Genomic DNA, 10,176 nt, shown 5'->3' with positions numbered 1-10,176 from the left:
ATTTCTTTTAGTAATGGGGACATCGATCAACTTAAAAATCAACATAATGGCTTCGCTTTTCCCCCTCAGGAATCACTCACCAACACCTTACAAGCATTGAAGTGATCCTGATAACAGTGGGCTTCTAAAGTGGTATGAATTGTAGCAAGTACCAGATATGCCCCGACCTTAAACAGCTGTCACAAAGGCAGAGAAGAGGTTTCCATTCAACTGTTAATTATGCTCAGTAGAGTACTTCAGAACCCAGTAGTTGTATAAAACAGGAGCTCATAAACAAAACAGAAAATCACTCTACGTTTTGGGATGTAGGGCTCCATACACCTGTAAACAGCAATAAAAAGACACAAAATGAAGAGCAATGCTACATAACTATGACTGCAGCTGATGCCCTCTGCAGACCTGCCCCAAGACTTATTAACAGTACACAACAGTTGATATGATGGGTTACTCACAAGTATCAATACTGAGAAGCACAAACAAATTGAATGATAAACACCTCACACCACCTTCACACCAACCATCAACAGCAGAAACCCCAGCCCAAGTTGTAAATACACTGTAAGTACTCCATAACGATTGCTTTGATGCTGGCAAAATGCAGTCCAGGGTCTCAACATGTGCCTACTCCACTGCATAAATATTTGTCCCGCAACAAGGAACTGAACCACATCACCCATTAATCCAGGACTTCAACCCAGTTTTGCACAAAAGGGATAAAAGGGAGAGGCAACTTAATCAGGAAGTAGCAGCAGCAAACATGCAAAGGCAGGGAACAGTCACAATAAAACACCAAAAAGCAGTTTCTAGAGTGTCTCCGTGTGACTCAAAGAACCCTGGGATACACCCCCTGGAATGGTAGCCCTAATCTGGTGTACCGAGAACAGCAGTAAGGATGCAGATAGATGCGAGTACACAGGGTTCTATGCGCATACAGCACAACAGCTGTGGACTCTTGGTGCAGATTGGGTTGGCCCACACCAAGATGAACACAAGCTATTACTCACATATGCACACAAATATAGATATAGCCTTAAAGGAAGTGGTTTCACGTATACATTATTAGGCCAAAAGACAATTATCCTGTGACACTATTCTGACCTATGGGCTTTCTCCTTTAATTAAACTGCCGTTTTTTATTTCTGAAGTTTTTAATGTACTAGATTTTATGATATCATTAGATTTCTTTTTATATCCATAATTGCTGATAAATGTTAAACTTTTTTTAAACGTGAAAATAATATTTAATCATTTCATGTTGATAAAATCTGGCAGGCAAAATGTTAAGTAATTATTTTATTTGAAGTTTTTAGATAGATAACTTGAATCCAATTAAATTTTATATTACCTCTTGTAAACTGGAAATAAATGCTGTGATATAGTAAATCCATTGGGAGGGATATACATTACATAAACACAGTCCTGGAGGCGTAAAACTTCACCAGCCATTTGCAAAGCATTCCTCCCCCACAAGGTGAATTCCCTTGAATAATTGAGCATCTGTAAAAATAGAAAACCATCCACTCCTTTCCTGTACTACAGGAATAATTTTAAAGGGCCAACACAGTATATCTTACATATATAGGCACACATAAAACTGAGCCATGATAAACTAAGTTGGAAAAACTAAGCTGGAAAAATAAGAACTGTGACTATTATCTTCAGTGCAAAGGACTCAAGGAGCAATAGGAATTTGGCCCAGTGAATTTAGTTTTATTCACTGTGCTTGGTTTCTTCTGGGAAATATGATCAAAACTGGATATGTTGGCCAGATATCTCCAAGGAGTTGCTAAAGGGGACAATCGTAAGACATTCAAAAAATGGTGAATTATTTTGGAAAGTTGGCAATCCATGCTATAACTAAGCAGGTAAGAGGGGATAATAAGCATAGTGGACAATTAGTCCTACTCTTTTTTCCAACTGGGTTTGCTCTCTTTCTGTGTATGTCTACAGTCTGATTGTTTATACTCAGAAAAACAGCAGCCTGCCCGAAGTGCTCCAGATGCTATTCTCAATGTCACAGCTCTGCCTCGGCCATTACTAAATGGGGCATGTTCTGGCAGCAAAGTTGCAAGGTTAGAGTGTGCCTGCCAAATTCCCTAAAAAAGTGATACAGTTCCTCATTTGGGGAGTTAATGCATTGCAACCCCACAATTTGCCCAAGGCTGACTGAGTCAAGCTACTAAGCAGAGAAGTGCAAGAGACCATACACCGCATTTTGTGGGAGCAGAGTGTTACCCCCAGACAGGGCCGTCCCTAGGCATATGCAGCATATGCACACACACAGTCTCTCTCACACACAGACTGGCTCTCACACCCACATACACTCTGCTTCTCATAAGTCACAGTTCCCCAGTACAGATTGTCACAAACACACACACACAGTCTCTCACCCCCCAACACACACTCAGTCACACAGTGCTACACACACACACACACAGTGGTTTTCTCTCTTTCTCTCTCACACGCACTGGCTCTCTCTCTCTCTCTCACACACACACACACACACACACAAACACACACACACACACTTGTATTATTATTGTTGTTATTACTGCTTGGTACTTCCTGTCAAATGCTCGTGGTGAGCCAGGAGTGGTGCGGGGTTGCAGAAGGGCCAGGGGCTCTGGCAAGATGCAGCCTGCATGTGACAGCTCGAAGCCTGCATTGAGCCACCGCCGCAACAGCTGCTGCTTACGAAACTCGGTGTGTGTCAGCAATGGGGGGGGGTGGTTCTGGGAGTCCGCGGGCGGGGGTGATGGCTGTGCCACCTCGACACACGGGGGTCAGCAGCACCAGCTGGGGACCACCTTCAATGGAGCATAGGGGTACCAGTTTAATAATACTGAGTAGGGCCCCATAAATCCTAAGGATGGCTCTGCCCCCAGAAGTAGATTCAATATCACTTGCAGCTGGATGGGGTGGGCTCACCACTCTAACAATTTGTGTTGAGGGCCTGGAACTGCTGGGGCTGGCCCAGAAATGGCACTGTAGCTTTAAAAACAATTAGACCCACTGCATAAGTCAGCCACCCTCAGGTGTTTGGGGCGGCATTCAGAATGGGGCGGCAGTCCGTGTCCCGCGGTGGCAATTCGGTGGCAGCTCTGCCACTCTTCTGGGCGTGGTGGTGGCAATTCGGCTGCGACTGCTTGGGGTGGCAAAATTGGTGGAGCCACCCCTGCCTGCAGCATGATAGTGTTGATTAAGTGAGGCTGTTTGCCAAACACTGGATGAATAACCTTCTCCATATGCCAGCTAAAAGCAAAACTCCAGACAAATGTGATTTTATTGACTCTTTTTTCTGTGAATATAGCTTCCAGTCTGTAAGCTAAGGTTTAAAACCCAGAAAAAAAGCAATTTCATTATCAAATAATCCTGTGCACTCACTACTACCTCCTCCTTATCACCAGCCCCAGGCAGGAAGGTTGCAAATTGGTACAGGAAACACTATATACATAATGAGAGTCATCATCTCACCTGCCTTGCACAGCCTACATACCTGTTTACTTGGCTGATCTGCAGGCACAGGATGGGAAATGGAGTCAGTTTAATGCAGTTGAATTTTCCCTTTGCACAAGACTAGGACTCAGAATTACTCCAAGTGCAGTGTAGGCTGGGCTTCATGTGGGTGTCTTCCATCCTTCTTACTCCATCATCCCATTTTCTAAGAAGATAAATGTTAGATTTTCACACTGAACTAAATATATTTTATCTCAACGTTCTTCCCTGTGTTACCCCCTATAATCTCACACTGGTATCTCAGGATAGATCACTCAACCATTGTTTAACCTTAGTGTCATATACTACACTTTTTTATTACTAAGAAAAAGTCCCATTTTGTATGTCTGCAAAACTAGATCTGGAAAGCCTGCTGCAAACTCCCTTTTCATTTTCATCTTTTGTCCAATAGTCTCACTTGTGATTGCTTTTTCTCTGTGGGTGCTTATAAAGAAAACCAGTCGAAGAGGTCATTATAGAAAATTTTGTCAGTTTCCACAGTACCTGACCAATCTACTCTATAAATACATATTTAAATATTTTTGACACTATGGGATAACCATGTAGGTGAGCATTTTTGTTAATGTTTTCACCATTCAGAGAAAGTGTTCTATTAAATTGTTACAAGAAGGATAATAAGTGGCTGATTAATTGCTTTAGTTAGCTTTTGATGAGTATCCGAGACCCAGATACACAGCAAAATAAAGGTCATTGCATGACACAACAGTATAAAAAAGAAAAGGAAATCTTAAAATTTAAATTGTGCTAATGAAAGTTTTCCTGTTTATGGCTGTTATCTCTAGCCATCTGGGACATGAATCAATTATTTAAAAGTATTTATTGGGCTGCCTGGAATGGGCAGCATGGATCATCTGTCCTGGACCGGGCCCATTTCCAAGGCTGTCAAGATGCAATGTGCACATGCCATTCTACATCCTGATCCAAGCTTGGACACCAAAAAACAGCATCTGTCAACAGCTCTCATAGTCAGCATGGTTTTCATGTTATTCAGCCAATAGGTTGACTTTCAGACACTGTGACACCACTACACACAGGCTCTGTAGCAAACTCCCTTATCCTGTGACACAGAACAATTGAGCTTCATGCAGCCTGCTGTTCCAGAGCTTGTCACACCGCAAGCTGATGTTAAAAACCTATCACTTTGACCAAAGGAATCAAGCAAGTGCCCCCTCCTCATCGTATTTTACCTTGCTCCCAGCGTGTCTGCCTGGCTGTCATTCTCTTATCCCAGATATAGATGCTGTTGAAGTGAAAAGCATAGTCATAGTTGCTAAAAAAGATCCTCAACTCTAAAACACAGTTAATGAAGATAATTTAAAGTGAAATATATTTTAAATTGTTTAACGCATCCATAACTTTTAATATCTTTTGCACATGCAGTTGGGAGCAAGTGGTCCAATTGCTCAAACTATTTAATATACCATCTCTTATAGGAACAGCTTCAAGCAACACGTTCCCATCAATTTCTTTTCATTTAAATCAGAGTGCTTCATTCTTCCATCTGATTGCAAGTGTAGAACTTAACTTTCCGCAAAAATGAAGCCTTGGGCCATAACAGCCAAGGCACACCCCAGACAGAATTGATCAGGGATGCTCTCCCCATTCCCCACTCCTGGCAGGTACTAGGAAACATATAGTGCCCACCTCTCCCCCAGTCAGGTTTGGGGAAGATAGGTTCCAGGGAAGAGCAAGGACCCAAGGAACAAATTCTTAAGCCAGTGGAAACAGAAACAGCCTCAGCACATTCTGCAGTAGGAAACCTCAGACTCTGGTATCAACATGCTGCTTTCCACAGTTTTTACTCTGGAAATTCTCTTCCCTGTGCTGACTGACCATTGATTCCCAAACCTTGCCTCCATCTCTTCACCTCAGCTTCACTCCACCTGCCCAGCATGCTCCCTTCCTTCCAGCAATCCCTCACTTAGCCCCTCTCCTTTTATTTGCCTTTCTGTTGAGCTAATCCCCTTCTAAGTGACCCTGACCAAAGATGTGTTGAAAAATTGGCGATCTAGCCATCGCTTTGCTTGAGTATCCTTCTCCTTTCCTCCAACTTGGTTTCTTATGTCTATTTAGTTGTAAGCTCTTTGGGGCTGGGATTGCCTAACTATACCTGTACAGTACACCATGGAGTCCTGATCCTGGCTGGCCAACAGACACTACCATAGTAAAAGTAAAGAATTATAACAACATCCTCATCAAGTCTCCACTGGATGTTTTTGAGGTGTTTTTGTTTTGTTTTGTTCATTTGTTTTGTTTTGTGGCAGCATTGAGTCAATTACTTATGATTTTTTTCTTTCCACACCACTAGAGTCACCAGAAAGATACCTGCAGCTTTCTGGTATCTGCAGTGTTGTTGTAGCTAAGAGACAAGGTGAGGGAAGTAATATCTTTTATTGGACCAACTTCTGTTGATGAAAGTGAAAAGCTTTCATGCTACACATAGCTCTTCAGGTCTGGGAAAGGAACTGAGTGTCCCAGCTAAATACAAGATGGAATAAATAGTTTGGAATAAATAGCACATTTTCTAACAGACCATTCAAGGTCATAACTCTGCTAGACACTAAAAATTGTGATCTTAATAAAGACACTAGATTTATGGCTTATTACAACAATCTGTAACCCACTAACCCCTCTTTTTGTCCTGTAACTCCAGGGGTGTTAATGGGCCACTTCACCTTGAACAGTCCCTTAGCATATTTGCTAATTACTTATGCTAAACTATCTGTTCAATCTTGTATACAACTGTGGCACTCTCTGAGTACCTTTTCCAGGCCTGAAGAAGAGCTCTATGTAATTCAAAAGCATGTCTCTCTCACCAACAGAAGTTGGTCCAATAAATATATAACATTGGTTCCCAAACTGGGGGGGTGCACCCCGCTCAGGGGCCATGAAGAAATTTCAGGGTGGCGCAAGGCTGTGAAATTTTTATATCGAAAAGAATTTTTTATCAGCGTAAACATTTTTTATTTAATTAATTAATTTATTTAATAGACCAGAGGTGGGCAAACTACAGTTTGCGGGCCACATCTGGCCCACGGGATCGTCCTGCCCGGCCCTTGAACCCCCCGGCCCCTCCCTTGCTGTCCCCCCCCCCCCCGCAGCTATGCTGCCGCATGGCCAGCACAGCTTGCACCAACCCACCTCCCAGGCTTTCCAATAAGCCAGTCCTGCCACTCTGAGCAGCCTGGTAAGGGGGCGGGGAGTGGGGAGAGAGGAGGTTGGATAAGGGCAGGAGGTCCCGGGGGGCAGTCAGGGGACAGGGAGCAGTTGGATGGGGCAGAGGTTTCTGGGGTGATCAGAAGACAGGGATCAGAGGGGTTGAATAGGCGTGGGAGTCCCGGGGGGGCCTGTCAGGGGGAGGGGGTGTGGATCAGGGGTGGGGCAGTCAGGAGATAGGGAGCGGGGGGTTTGGATGGGTCAGAGGTTCTGAGTGGAGCAGTCAGGAGGTGGGAAGTGGGAGAGGGCAGATAGGGAGTGGGGGGCAGGCTGTTTGGGGAGGCACAGCCTTCCCTACCCAGCCCTCCATACCATTTTGCAGCCCCGATGTGGCCCACAGACCAAAAAGTTTGCCCACCCCTATAACAGACCAACAGACAATAAATTATACATCTCTGTATACATAATAATAATTATTCATAACATTGTCGAATTACAGGCCTATATTATTTAACTACAATTAAGTACTAACAATCTTCTCAGTTTTGATTATAAATATAAGTAGACAAGAATAAAGATGTAACATAAAATACAATAATAATAAAAATACAACTATAAATAAAATTATTTAACTGTAATGTTTTCAAATTTCATAACACAAAATGCGAATATTTTTTTTTTTTTGCCTTTCGATGTGCAGGAGTGCTGTTTTGGTCGGTGGGGATGCCGAAGAATGATGTAGAAAGCAATGGAACTTTTTAAAACTTCCTAGCTCGCTCGCGAGAATGTTCAAGACTGTTCTATCATGGGTTACCTCCACCACTCACCGCGCAAGATTGGCTACTTGCCAGACTGGTGGTGGAGTATATATAGGGCAGCACGCATCCGTACATAACAGTAGTAGTAAATAAACATTTGCAATAACTCAGATTAACTTGCGTCTGTTATTATTCACGAATCAGGAAAATTATTTTTATAGATTTTTTTATTAATATATTATGGCCACGATTAAGAAAAGGAAGTATGATGAAGACTACATTAAGTATGGTTTCATCGTCATGGAAAAAAACAGGATCGATCATCCTCAATGTGTAGTATGCCACGCAGTTCTCAGCAACGATGCTTTGAGACCTCGTCATCTTGAGCGACACTTGACAAAGAACCACAGTGCTTTGAAAGACAAACCAAAAGAGTTTTTTCTGATAAACTTCAAAATTTAAAACACATGAAGCTAGACATGACTGGAGCTTTTCATCAAGCGTCAGCCAAAGTGGTAGAAGCATCTTATGTATTGCTCGTCGCTAAGGCCAAGAAAGCGCACATAATAGGACAAACTCTTGTGAAGCCTTGCTTGTTGAAAGCAGGTGATATTGTGCTTGGTGTGGAAAGCAAGAAAAAAATATCGGAAATTTCGCTTTCATACAATTCTGTGAAACGTTGCATTGATGACATGGCGAAAGATCTAAAACTTCAAGTTGTGGAGGCAGTGAAAGCTTCTCTTTTTTTTCGTAATTCAGTGCGACAATACCACTGATGTAGCACAATGCTGTCAGTTGCTGGTCTACATTTGATTAATTAACAATGAACTGTGAAAGAAGAATTGCTTTTTGCGAAGGAATTGATGACCACATCAAAGGCTTCTGATGTTATGAAAATGGTTTCTGACTTTTTTGAAGAAAATGGACTTTCATGGGAAAAACTGGTTGGTGTATGCACAGACGGTGCTCGGCTCTCGCTCTGGATTCGTGACATCAGTGAAAGAAAAAAATCCAGCCGTAACCTGCGTTATACATAGACAAGCATTGGCTGCTAAAATGCTTCCAGATGACCTATGTGACTCAATGAATTTGGCCACCAAAGTTGTTCTTCACAAAATTGACAGCACTTTAAATATGAAGCATTTTTGCAGCTCTTTGCACGGATTTGGGAGCGGATCATAAAATTATTTTGTTTCACACAGAGGTACGACGGCCTTCCAAAGGCAAATAAACATTATAGCACACCATAATGCCATCAAAGTGTTTACAGATAAAATCAAGCTTTGAAAACATCGAATGCAAGCTGAGATGCCTAACTTTTAGTCTTTTCCAACATTTTCATCACTCGCTGAAAATGAAGGTTTCCAAGAACTTTGCAAAGAGGATGCGAAGAACAAAATTGTGTTTCATCCGGACTGCCTTGCTGATGAATTCATCCGCTATTTTCCAGACAACTTTTCTGGCAACCCCATTCATAAATTAGCATGTAATCCATTGAACGTTGATGTTGATTCATTTCCAGAAGTATTGCAAGAACAAGCACTTGAAATGAAATACAATTCAAGTGTGAAAGATATTTTCGAAAACTTAAGCCTGGAGGAATTTTGGATAAAATATTTCCCAATTTACCCAAAAGTTGGAGAAGAAGCACTATGCATTATTCTTCCATTTTTGTCCATGTACCTCTGTGAAAAAAGCTTTTCACATTTAGTCATAATAAAAATGAAACAAAGGAATCGACTGGATGTCGAAAACTATTTGCGTTGCGCACTCATCTTTCAGATCTAGGATTTCCCAACTTGTGAAGAAAATGCAGTATCATCCTTCACATTAAAATTGTTGTATTTATGCTATTTCTTATTTTAAATTACATTTTTATTAAATTTTTGTGCCAAGAAAATTATTTGTGCTTATTTTTAATTTTAAATTAAGAATTGAATTTGTTAGAAGGGGGGTTCAATAATGATAAAGGAGAGGTGGGTCGCATGAGGGTTTCTCAAAAATTTAAAAGGGGGTGTGATGCCGAAAAGATGGGGAACCAATTATATATAACCTCACACACCTTATCTCTAGTTTTCTGGCATAGCAGTTTCAGTCTGTGAGAAACTATAGAAGCCAAGCCACATGAGAAACAAAATTCTCTTTATGATAAAGAAAGGCTGCAAAGATACCAAGAATAGCCATTTAAACTGAATGGCAAAGATAATTTTTAGTAGCAAGTGTGACAGCTGCTTCCTGGATCATTTTTCCTCTGCCTAATGGAAGCTCATTGCACTTACTAGAGCTCAAGGGACAGAAACGTTTGTAAGTTAAGTTACTAAATATTTGTTAAGCAATACTAAGAAGAGAGCTCAGAAATATTACACAATATTTTCTATGCACTAATTTAGATTTTTAAATATATTCATTGTGACTTCTCACAGCCCTGAGTACTTCCTGTAAATATTGAGAGCTTAGAGCCAGTAATATTTGTGGGTATTGATTTGGATGAATATTGCACAGTATTCACAGAAAGCAAGATTTCTCATGCATCATAATGAGAATTCACACCAGATTACAGAAGCTGTGCTTGTCCAGGCAGGTACCAGAAACATACCTTCTTGTGACACATGTGCCACAACAGAACAACTCCAAATTAACATATTACATAAAAGTTCATCAAGAATGAGCTAGGGGTCAAAATACATGAAATGTTGAACAGAGTGAGGAGACAATGTCCCCTTCTCCCCAGAAAACTTTTTGGACT

The 10,176-nt window shown here is 41.4% G+C and overlaps 1 pseudogene; it reads left to right on the top strand.

Annotated features, from left to right (window-relative positions):
- Positions 1-7,897: 7,897 nt before the first annotated feature.
- Positions 7,898-9,218, top strand: LOC140916818 (protein FAM200C-like; annotated as a pseudogene).
- The last annotated feature ends 958 nt before the right edge of the window (positions 9,219-10,176 follow it).

Source organism: Lepidochelys kempii, chromosome 9 (assembly GCF_965140265.1).
Source record: "Lepidochelys kempii isolate rLepKem1 chromosome 9, rLepKem1.hap2, whole genome shotgun sequence".
Lineage (NCBI taxonomy): Eukaryota > Metazoa > Chordata > Testudines > Cheloniidae > Lepidochelys > Lepidochelys kempii.
Note: the sequence above shows the minus strand (reverse complement) of the source record. Positions and strands in the feature narration are given on the sequence as shown.